Here is a 12,582-nt window from a genome sequence, read left to right as displayed (position 1 = left end):
TTCATTTCGTTATAAACCATCTCCAGAATGTCTTAATCCTTGGGCATGTCCATCAAAGGTGAAAGAATGTACCTTCAGTCACATTACATTTCCAACATTTATTATCAGGTAAATTATAGATTTTTGCAAGCTTGACTGGTGTCATGTACCACCTGTAAATCATTTTCATTAAATTCTCTCTTAGGGCATTACATGCTGTAAATTTCATACCTGTGGTCCATAACTGTTCCCAGTCAGTCATCATAATGTTGTGTCCAACATCTTGTGCCCATTTAATCATAGCAGATTTCACCGTTTCATCCTGAGTGTTCCATTTCAACAGCAAGTTATACATTCTTGACAAATTCTTAATTTTGGGGTCTAACAATTCTGTTTCCAATTTTGATTTTTCCACCTGGAAACCAACTTTTTTGTCCAAATTGTATGCCTCCATTATTTGGTAGTAATGGAGCCAATCTCGCACTTTATTTTTCAATTTTTCAAAGCTCTGCAGTTTTATTCTGTCTCCATCTTGTTCCGAATTTCCCAATATTTCGGCCATTTGGCCTCCATATTGAGCTTTTTCTGTGCTTTCGCTTCCATTGGTGACAACCATCTTGGGGTTTTATTTTCTAACAAATCCTTATATCTTATCCAAACATTAAACAGTGCTTTTCTAACAATATGGTTTTTGAACGCTTTATGTGCTTTTACCTTATCATACCACAGATACGCATGCCAACCAAATACATTATTGAAACCTTCTAAGTCCAGCACATCAGTATTTTCAAGAAGCAGCCATTCTCTCAGCCAGAACTCTGATCAAACTCTACGATCCAAAGCTTCCAAATTATCAAGAGTTGCCAGAAGAAACACTTCCCAAATAAGCATGCTTTAATAATTTGTAATTGTAGCACATCTATACATAGAATCACATGGCAGACCTCTCTGTTTAGAAGAACCCTTCTATTCCTTTTTTTAAAAAATATTTTTTGGTGCAAGTTTATTTTCAGTGTCACCCTGGCTCCTTTGTGCATATATATCAGCAGTCATCTTTTTCATTCATTGCCAACTGTTCAAGGCACATGTGTTCTGTCAGAAATGGCACCTGGATGACAGAAGCTCAAGCATTCACATATGCCTCTGAAGCAGAGTTCCTTGCCTCTTGGGCTATCTTAACGAATGTAAATAGAAAGTTCAGTCGATGTTGATTTTAATTAGCACATTGCTTCATTAATATAAAGTTGAAATTCTGTTTTAATTATACCATTGCTGCTCCTGCAATATCAACATGGAAGATACATGGTTGCTGGTTGTTTTTTAAAAAATCTCTTTGGCAATTAGGCAATCATTTTTCATAAGTTCAAATAATGGTTAACAAACATTTTCCATACAAATTCCCAGTAAATTTGAAACATCCTGGCTCCTTAATACTTTCTTGTATGATACAATTCTAAATATAATGTATAAGGGTTTTTTTCCCCTAACCTCAGTTCCAAGGAAAAATAGATAATACAAAAAATTCATCTGAGTATATGATAAGGTCTGCAATTTTTTATTTTTTTTTACTTGTGATGAATTTGTGCAGATTTGATGGTTGGGAAATTTATGATGCTGTTCACATGGTTCGTTCATTTTAATAGGGCATCAGAGAAGCCCTAGTGCTGATTAGGATATGGAAGCTTAATAGAATATTGTTTGGTATGTTTATTGAAGCCTTGAAATTCATTTTAATATCCTGACCATAAAGCTACTCTGCTCAGTCTGTGGACCAAATCATAGGTGTTTCTTTCGCTGTTGTTTGTCATAAAGATTTTGAAAGTCAACTATTGTAATGCGTCCAAGTTGAAAGACATAACATGAAAACATTCCAAAAACAGGAAACACAATGCAGATCAATCCAAACTGAAAAATTGGTCACTTTACATGTAAAGTTTTACTTCTTTTGGCAGGATAATTCAGGTTTTTTATGACTAAAGAAATGATAATATGATACTTGACTGAAATTGCAAAAAAAGAGAGAGGTAGGAATGGAAATGCTTCCTGGCATTTTTTTGTAGTGAATTCTGCTTGTAATTGTGAGAATGAAATTGGCAAATGAATAAACTGGCTATGATTATTTGTGTACTTTCCCCTCTCAACGGAACAATAAACAAACCGGGCTCTGGTTCATGCAACTTAGAGAACCGGCACCATCATTGCACTTTGGCACCCAGCATGTATGATTTCTCCTGTCTGTGGGGGAAGAATTATGAGATCAAGTGTTTGCACAGTGCACTAGTGATGCTCTCTGTATGGTGGAGGCAGTTGTCTCTTGAGTTGGGACCCCTTTATGGTCCTTCCTTTTCCTCTCCAATGCACCACTGCCCACTCGCTTTTCTGCACACCAGCCTGACAGTGAGCCCAAGGGAAATGGATGTTGCTTCTCCATCTCCTCCCTTTTGTCATTGCTTGCATGCCAGAGAGGGCAGGTGAACAGGCAGGACTAGCAAGGAGGAAGAGTAGCAGAACCAAGCAGTTTCAGAGCATAATAGTGCTCCAAGGGGTGTGGGCCATGTCAAATGCCTAGCAATTTCCACCCCTGGCACCAGCTTTCTTTGGAATGGGAGTGGAGGGGTGTTTGCTTGTTCCTTTATCTAGTGCTTTTTTTCTTAAAAAATGTTTAGGGGGTACTCTCATTTTGACTCAAGAAAATCACCATCTTACAGTTCAAATCAGGAAAAATAAATACAGCAAATGGACAAAAGTACAAAGATTCACAAAATGTTTAAGGGTCTGCGTCCCCCAGAAAAAAGCACTGCCTTTACCACATACCACTGGTCTGTTAAGTTGTGTGAGCTGCACTTAAATCAGAAAAAAAGAATATTTTGAATGCATATCCTTTTATGTGACCGTTTAATTAACCTCAGTGTGCCATGTTTTATATAATAACATATAGATTTAAAATGTTTCCAAGAACAGGAAAAGGAACTTTATATGGCATGTCAATGCCCTTAACCAATACCACTCTCTGCTAATGTTTACTGAATCCCAAATTTGTGAAGAGACAGCCAAAATGTTAGGTTCCAGTGTCTCTCAAACAGATGCCTCAGCATTATTTTGTAGCTTGTTTGGATGAATAAACATGCACAACTGTGAAATGTTACATTGTAGGAGCCTTTTTATTTTTTAAAAATGGGCCAATCTGTTTACTGTCCCCAGCTGAGACAACAGTATCAGTTATTGCTAGTTTGGGCGGCACTGCAATTACCAGTACCAGACAAGTACCTGGGAGCTGCAATAGCCTGTAAATTAGGTTACCAGTTTTTTTTTTAATCAATCTGGGGACACTTTTCAACTTCAGTCAGAATGGATGGATTTTGTCAGGGAACTGATTTGTAAATCCAGGGACTGTCCCCGGGAAATGGGGACATCTGGTAACCTTACCGTAAAATTTGTAACTTTCAGGACTATTGTATACTTGTATTCAGTTTGTTTTGCATGTTAAATCAAAGACAAACATATAATTATTAAAACATTGTCCTATTTCCCCCCTCTCTGTGTTTACCTCATGCACCCTAAATAATTTTTAACTTGGTGAAATTGTGGAGGTGAGTTCATGTATCAACATTTCACTTTACTCCCCCAAAATAGGGATTGCTAAGGCTTCAATCCGAAGGACACATATCAGGAAGAAAGTTGAACTGAACTTGGTGGAACATACCTCTAGTAAACATTCTTGGAGGGTCAAAGTGTTTAGACTATATATCAGCCAACAGCCAGTTATGGTTGGATCTACAGATATCTGGAAAAGAACTTAGGAAGGGAAACTTGCATTTTGGTTTTAGACAGAAGCTTTGTAAATAAGTCCAGAAGTTTCTTGACCAAAAAATAATAGATAAACCATTTCACCTATTTGAACTTGATTCTATTAAGTCATTTGTTACAGGAGCTGTAGTGTTAAAAGGGAGGGGACATAGGACACTGCCTTACAGTGAGTCAGCTCATTGGTCCATATAGTCAGTATTGCCTGTATTGATTGGCAGAAGTTCTCCAGGGTTTCAGGCAGAAGTCTCTCAACCCTACTCTCAACTGAATCTGGGTCATTCTGCATGCAGTACAGATGTTCTGCCACAGATCTCCTGCCCTTCCCCCTGAAAAGAGCCACCCCTGCTAATTTTCAAATGGTCCCTAGCATCTCACCTGAGGGTAATGAATGATCCACTGAGTGATTGTTTACACATCTCTGAATATTAGCATTTGGGATGTTTATTTCCTGGACAATTTGAAGTGGTGTCTCTCTCACTGAATGGAGGATAAACCTTTTAATGTAATTGTAAGTGTTATTCCTAAGACCTTAATGGGTCAAGAGCTTGTGACTTCATCTCAGCATTCCTGGGGGGGGGGCAGCGGCGGTCAGCACCCACACTTTGAGAAATGTGTTAACAAATACTGGCAAGGCCTGCCAAACTCTGCCTCCAATTGGTACAACAATACTCCCCCAAAGAGAGTGCATTCTCCCAGTACTTTGAGAAACCCTTTTCCAGGACCACTGTTGCAACCAAGTATTTCTTTGGAAACATTTAATGAGCTCTTAACAGACATTATGGAGCCCAGTAAGGAAATGGATTTATTCATTTATGGATTCAAGCAATGAAACAGTGGTTAATAGACATGTTAGAGCTGAAGTTCTCAAGCCATTTATCCTGGAGTACTCTTTATCCCAGAGTACATTTATCCTGGAGTACCCTGTACTCTACAGTGTGACAGCTGCACATTGAGTTTCCATGTTTACAAAATTGATTTCTTCATGAATTCTGAAGCCAAACACTCAGTTTACCACGGCATCTTTTTGCAGCGCAATAGGGGACCTGCTGGAAGTTGCACTTAAATTAGTGCGCCTTGCTTTCCTGGAGTAAGCTCTCGATGACAAATAGATTGTCAGATTGAGATACACCTCTATAGATCAGCTTTCTGAAGGCATTAGCTCCTGAAATGACAGCGGGCAGAGGCAAAAAAACAACATCCAATTATAAGGAAATCTCCTCTCAGGATAGGTTGCCAACATTTTGGGTTCATTATTAGATTTAATAATGCTACGAAAGAGCCCTGGAACTCTCGGCTTTTATTTATCGCAACTCGGTGGCATTTGAGGAAGAGGCGATGCGGCACAAAGGTAAAGAATTGCCAGAGAAGAGCAGCTTGAGAATGGCTAAGATTAATGAACAGATAAAGACACATATGATTGCCTGCCTTTCCAGAACAAGCAGCTACCAGCTCATTAAGCCGGTGAGAACTCTTGAGACAGTTGTTACAAACAGCCTTGCTTTGAGCAGGAAATAGTGGCATCTCAGTTCACATTTATAAAGGCTTCTGGCATGACAGCAAGGGGAAAGCCTTAAAGGATGGCACATTTCTGCCAGAATGTGTGTGCTTGAAGGTGAGCCTAAGGAATGGTTGTTACAAAGGGGAAATGCCTTTTCTAGCAAACTTGTTCCAATAATCATCATAACAACATAATTTTGTATATATAGTAACCAATTACAAACAGATTCCACAGTAAATTATCCGTATCAGATAAACACACAATCCTTCGCAACAATTTATTACAGTACTTTTTTTATTTAAAAAGTATGTATTTTGCTATTACCTTCCTATACTGTAGTTAAAATCACTTAACCCCCCCTTGATTAATATTTAACTCATTTACACTTTTTAGCATGAACAAGGAGTAGTGCAGCCGATGTGTTTTCTTGAGGCAATGTTGGTGTCAGCTTTTAGACTACAGAACTTTTCACAAGCAGAGCAGAAATGTGCATAACTCCCAGGCATGTGAATAGTGAGGTGGGTGACCTGAAGGATTTGGAGAAAGAGTGTGATACAGATGTGAGCAATTCAAAAATAGATGCACGCACATAAATTTGACTTGAGGGCGTACACAGTGAGGCCGTAGCTAAGATAGGAGGAGAACTCTGGATTCCTTAGGTCTGGTCATCTTTCCACTGCACTAATGTGGGTCTTTTTCAGTAAAAGGCGAAAGATTTATACGATCTGAAGAGAGACCAGAGTGGGTCTTTTTCTATGGGAATGATATGCATCACATGCATGTATATACTTGGAACACTAAGGGCCAAACAAGATGACATGTGCTAGTAACATGGAAAATGCCACATGATCAGGTTTTACTGCCTTGCAACTTCTTTGCAGCAAAGTGAAAATTGACCTAGCAATTGGCTTATGCTGAAGCTGGCAGGGTGAATGGAACTGGTTGCAGCTGCTGACAAAGAGAACCAGTCAAATGAAACTGGAGCAGGAGACACAGAGACTGAGTATAATAGCCCACAAGCACCTGCATCTCTGCGGGAATATCCAGGTTGCCTGCATCTAAAGAATTTGGATTCTGCTCTGTTACTGCATCAAGGAGCGTGAACACTCTAGGGTTCGCTGAAGCTGTGTATATTCCATGGATATGTAGAAGCACAGGATTTGTTACACAGCACAGTATCCACTAACTGGAGAAACTCAGTGACTTAAAACTGGGCTGTACCTGGAGAAACTCAGAAGTCACAAGGGCAACTGAGCAGGTAGGTTGGAGTGGCATGTGGAGCTACTTTCCTCCCATGTCTAGCCAAAGAACAAATTACGCAAACAATAAAAATATGCAAGTTTGCATTCATGTTGGTTGCAAAATTACATTTCCCTTGGCAAATAACACGGAATTTATTCATTAATAGATAGCTCTGAAGGTCAAACTCTACAAACAGAACTTTGGGTTATATCAAGCTAAGTCCTTCTCTGAGTGGATCTATTAAAATCAAAGGACTTCCCCATCTGTACCACACAATTAAAGCAGTATTGTGCCACTTTAAACAGTCAGTGCTTCCCCCAAAGAATCATGGGAGCTGCATTTTGTTATGGGTGCTGAGAGTTCTTCGTAGACCTCTTTTTCCCACCACAGTACTACAATTTGTAAAGCTTTCTGAGGATTGATTTTTTAAAATTGATTTTTTTTAAAATAAATAAATAAATAAATATGTTTTTATTGGGAATGGTAGCTCTGTGATGATTAAGTTAAGCCCACTGGGTCTACTCAGAGTAGGACAGAGAGGCAAATCTATATTATCTAGAATGGCCTGTGCTTTTGTTGCTTGGTATAAATAACCCATTTTCCAAACTCATTCAAGTTGCTGAGAAACGAGAAACTAAATGTTACTGCCACACGCACACATTTCCTTGCATGGCTGGCTGGTGGGCACCTAAAGGAAAACTCCAAAGGTGAGGATTACACACATTTTCACTTAAATCGTTCTGTAACGTAAATGTAAACTTTACATTGGCAAACACGTTCATCTGATTTCTCTCCTTCCTGTTCCTCCTTGTTAGCACTCACACATGTTACAAATAGTGAGAGAGCTGCTGAATGCTGAAAGGCACTCAAGATGTAAATTGGAAACCACTGGAATTAGAAAACAAAAAAGTGCTTTGTTCCTGGGGTGGGCAGCCAATTCTGAGCTCACCCATGTCCACGTCATCCGCCTTGAGAATATATATATATATATATAGAGAGAGAGAGAGAGAGAGAGAGAAATCACTTATTTGCTTACTCCATTTTGACACCCAGGTTCTCTGGCCGATTTACAAAAATCAATGAAATACAGAAAGACAACGAAACATTCTCAATACAAATGACCAAAAAACACCCCTCAGAACCAAGCATAAAACACTACCAAAAACAAAAGAGATGAGCATAAAATGAAAATATATAGGGTTGTCTTCAACTAACTTGTAAACTCATTGAAATTAATGACCATGACTAACTTTCCAAGGTATCTACTCTGAGTAAAAGTTACTTGAGTCCAACTCGTGCATGTGTGCGTGCGCGTATACTACATAGTAAGGCAGGATAAATGCAAATAAAGAAGAGAGGGAGACTAATCCCCAAATCTGTGCTGCTAGAGGGGGTTAGGATCCAGTGGCCAACCACATCTGCTGGAGGTAGAGGGAATTCCATCATCATGGAGGCATTCACTGAAGCCAGGCAGTTGAGAAGCTATCACCGGCAATGTCCCCATTGTCAAAAGCCAGTGTAGGTTCCCAAAGGTGGCAATTGCAGGATGGAGGCAGACCACAGGCAGTTATGGATCTGCTGAATCCTAAAATGTTCCATTCCCTGGAGTGGAGTTCAATTTGGGTCCCTCAGCTGTATCAGTCCAGAGTTACAGCAACAGCAACGTCCCAAACCCTGCTACTGACATGAGCAGTAGGTCCTGGGATACTGTGGGTCTAAGCCATAGCTCCCTAGCTGTGGTTTGGATTTTGCTGTCCATAAATCAACCAGAGCACCCAGATTAACTGGTACCTGGAGATCTGATTCTTTTTTCTGGACTCTATACTGGGTCTCCATTAGGACCCTAGCTTCTGGGCCTTAGCAATGGCATCATCACCAATGTCTATGGGTGTCAGTCCTTGCCTTGTCAGTGAATAATGCTCTCCCAGATGTATCTCCTCCACTTTGAATTACTTACTGGAAGTGGAGGATTGGTGGTGGGGTCCATTACTCACTGTGAAGTCCATCTGTACAGGATATGATTGTTGCATGCCAGGGCTTGAAGGCATCACCGTTGCCTAATATGGGCCAAGGTCAGATCTGATTTTTCTTTCTAAAAAATAATAATTTTAGTGATTTATCATAAACATGCACAAACTAACATAACCATACAATAACAGAACTATACGCAAATCGTATTCAGTATATATATATATAAAATTACAGAGATGCAGTTATATATAGCCAAGGTTTTAAGATGAGTGTATATAGCCCAACTGCAATGAGGGCTTTGGGAGGAGTACTTGTATGACTCTCCCTGTTTATATAATCAAAAAATGGAGACCAGCCTGGGTCAAAACTATGTAGTTTGGCTTCACCCCCGATTCCACGTCTGTGTCTGACCAGACCAGATCTGATTTTCAATAAATCTAGGGAGAGGTGGATATCTAAAATACAGGGTCTGATTGCGCATGTTTCAGTTTGATGCCATCTGCACGAAAGACAGTTTCAGAAGAAGAGGCAAACCCTGCCAAAATCAGTACCTTAAAAAGAATTAATAAAACCGCCAGTGAGAAACAAAATGTAATAATCATTGCTCAACACTGCTACATCTCACTCTACGTTGGAAAATCTTCTCTCTCCCCCGTCCCAACCACCTTCTGTTATTTTAAAATACAAGGGCACCTGTAACTAGGTAGTGACAGAAGCAGCTAATCCCAGAATAACAAAGTTCCTACGTCTCATTTCTCAGATGCCTCAAAAGAAAATGTGCTAGAGGCAACTCCCAGTTTATGTGGGGGTTAGGTTCCAATGCACAGCATGTTTAAGTGAAAGCGTGTATATTTGAAGCACTGTTGAAAAAGCCTGCAAACACCTCATTTCGCCTCTGCGCCAGCCCGTTCAGCCCCTTTTTGTGACATTTTTAGGTCACTTCCGCCCTCGGTGCAATACCTGCGTGTGCAGTTGCCCCCATATCAGGCATGCTTAAAACGGTTGCTGCCTGTACATAAATGCAAATTATCATATTGGCAGCTAGGAACTGGGGCAAATAAGACAGACCTGCGATGCCAGTGCAGCTATGGGAATAAATTAATAAAGGTGTATCAGATGCTTGCTCTTGTTCTCTGTTGCAGTTTGTAAGAAGAGGCGTTCAAAAATATTTATGTGAATTGAACAAGCAAGTAGGATATATATGAAACAACAGTTTCAAGCATGATTTTCACATTACAGCTTTATTATCCTGGCAGGTTTTTGAATTCATTTATGGAACATCATTACATCTGCTGCGTAGAGCACTCCAAGGAATTGTTACAGGTGTGCCCTACCTGTTGCTTACGATGTCTGGACTGGTATTGCTAAGATAATAGATAGAAAAACATTCTTGGTTTGAAAGCATTTACCACCAGTTTAACTAAATGTGCCAGCCGAAACCAGGCGAATAATGTTCTTTAAAAATTCCCTGGGGCAAATATTGTTATATCATTAGCACATAGCATCATTTCACAATTGATTGAAATGGAAGCAGAACTTGATTTATTTTCTTCCACTCTGTGTAAAGTTGGGGGTGGGGGTGGGGACCAAAACTAAATTTTGCATCGATTTCCTAGAGTGCTATATCCCGACCAAGTGCCCCGGACAAAATCCCTATTTAGGTTTCTCCCTGTGCATCGAGAAACAGATGAAGAAAAGCCCCACTCCCTCCAGCTCATCATTCCTACACATTTTAGAGCCCTCCATGAATCTGAGGGTTCTCCACATGATTTAGAGCCCTTCACAATTAGGGTTTTGTATTGTGGAGGGAGCCTCTATAAGTAGTAACGGCTCCCTACTTCAGACCTTCACCCTCAAATTTTTGGAGGGCTCTAAACAGTGTGACAGTGATGTGTCACAGGGGACAGGACTTGGCAATATACCATACTTTTCCGTCTATAAGATGCCCCCCTATTTTTGGAGACTCAAATTTAAGAAAACAGGGGGAGATGGCACAGAGTTGTTGAAATTTTTTTTGGGGGGGGGATTACCCGGGGTTGTTGAGGGATTGCCAAAAATCACTCACCCGCACGCATCACAAAATCCGCCTCCCGCCTGTCCCATCACTGGCAGAAGTTGCCAATTGCCTGCCCAACTGCCAAAGCATCGGCCAATCAACACCACCCATTGACACAGCAACCAATAACATGCGCAATAGCCACTGACAGCTGCAACAGCAACTAATCAAATGCCCACCACTTTTTATAATGATTTTTAAAGAAAAAACCATAGTCTTATACATGGAAAAGTAGGGTACCTTTGCTTCTCCTTGTGTCTTTATACACAATGCAGTTGTATCCTTGAATAGGGCTAATGTGGGCTTGCCTGCATATATTATCCAATTTACATAACTCCGTTTGCCTTAGTTGGTTATGCTGACTATGTGTGGGTGGTAGCTGGTTGATGGAGGACCCTCGGTGAGAGGCAGGAAAAAGTTGGTCTCCCAGAGTGAGAGGCTGGGAGGAGAAATGGAAGATCCCAGGTGAGAGCTGGGAAGGCCTACTACCATCTGTGGGCAGTAAGATTTCAGAAAGGACTCCATATTCAACTTACCCTTTTTGCATTTTTATGTAGCTTTTAAAATTTAGTTTAGTTTTCTATATTGTATTGTATTATGAAAAACTCCTATATAACAGATTAATATATTCGCAGATTAATGCAGAAACAAGCAGGGACAGATGAATGAGTGAACACATGCAAAAGTGACATGGACAAGAACTAGTGTGAGACAGTGGTGTGCGGTCAGTGGACTAGGCTAGTCCCCTGAATGTTCCAAGTAAAATAAAATAAAATAAAATAAAATAAAATAAAATAAAATAAAATAATTATCATTTATACCCCACCCATCTGGCTGGGTTTCCCCAGCCACTCTGGGCAGCTCCCAACAGAATATTAAAAATATGATAAAGCATCAAACATTAAAAACTTCCCTAAACAGGGCTGTCTTCAGATGTCTTCTAAAAGTCAGATAGTTGTTTATTTCCTTGACATCTGATAGGAGGGCATTCCACAGGGTGGGTGCCACTACTAAGAAGGCCCTCTGTCTTAGAGTATTAAAGTATTAAAGCCTGGCACCTCCTTCCCAAAGCCTGGGAAGCTTCTGCCTGGCTTAGGGAGGGGGCAAAATGCTCATACATGTGACGTTGAGACATTGTGAGGTCTGGCTCGCGTTCCCCACCCCAATTGCCCTCGCAAGTCAGTGCCTCTGGCCCTAACTGTTCCCCTATGAAAAAAAATCACTGCATGCCACTGGTGTGATTCGTGCATCCCAGCACAGAGTGGGTGGAGAGATAAGATGCAATCTCTCTCCCACTCTCTAATGGACATACTGTTGTTTTCCATGTATAACCCGCCCCTGTGTATAAGACGCCCCCTATTTTGGGGAACTCCAAATTAGAAAAATGGGGGGAGATTGCCCAGAGTTGTGGAGCTTTGGGGGGGGGAGGATTGCCCAGAGTTCTTGAGCTTTTTTTTAGGGGGGGGGGGTTGCCGAAAATCTCTCACCCGCCGGTCACTTACGCACAATTTTCTAAGAAAAAAACACCTCGTCTTATACATGGAATAGTACAGTTCATAGCTGATTGTAGAAAAGTTGTAGTCTCTGATCTGGCCCTCTTCTCTGTAGCACAACGGACCTGCAAGTTAACTTTTGTTCTTGCCTATTTAATCTTAACAAATATTTGCAATGCATTATTATTATTGCATTCTGCTATCTTAAATTTGGTTTCACTGGTCACTTGTTATTCTGCTGTTTAGAAGGTGGGCTGATCTTCTTGTCTTTGACAGCCCAGATTGATAAGCTTACGTCTACCTTGTCCCTGTCCCTGGATTGTGAGGGAAATGAGGGAGAGGTCCTTCCTCGGTTATTTTCCCCACATGCACACATTTCAGGGAAATAGCTTGCCCTTAATTAACATTCCACTCATGTACCCAGTTCTTAAGTTGCGGAAATGGCTTTAGCAAGAGGAAGCCTATACATAGGAGAGTTTTCCCTGGATGGCTCTTTCTAAAGCAGCACTACAGGAATGCAAACACACAAGAGGTTT

The 12,582-nt window shown here is 40.5% G+C and overlaps 1 long non-coding RNA gene across 1 annotated transcript; it reads right to left on the bottom strand.

Moving 5' to 3' along the window:
* Positions 1-953: 953 nt before the first annotated feature.
* LOC310766851 lies at positions 954-8,615 on the bottom strand. Its single transcript, XR_014550459.1, has 2 exons — positions 8,484-8,615; positions 954-4,948 (listed from the first exon to the last, which is right to left on the bottom strand). It is a non-coding gene; the product is annotated as an uncharacterized lncRNA (long non-coding RNA).
* Between the last annotated feature and the right edge of the window lie 3,967 nt (positions 8,616-12,582).

The sequence above is a fragment of the Podarcis filfolensis genome (genome assembly GCF_964270895.1).
Source record: "Podarcis filfolensis genome assembly, chromosome: 7".
Classification (NCBI taxonomy): domain Eukaryota; kingdom Metazoa; phylum Chordata; class Lepidosauria; order Squamata; family Lacertidae; genus Podarcis; species Podarcis filfolensis.
Note: the sequence above shows the minus strand (reverse complement) of the source record. Positions and strands in the feature narration are given on the sequence as shown.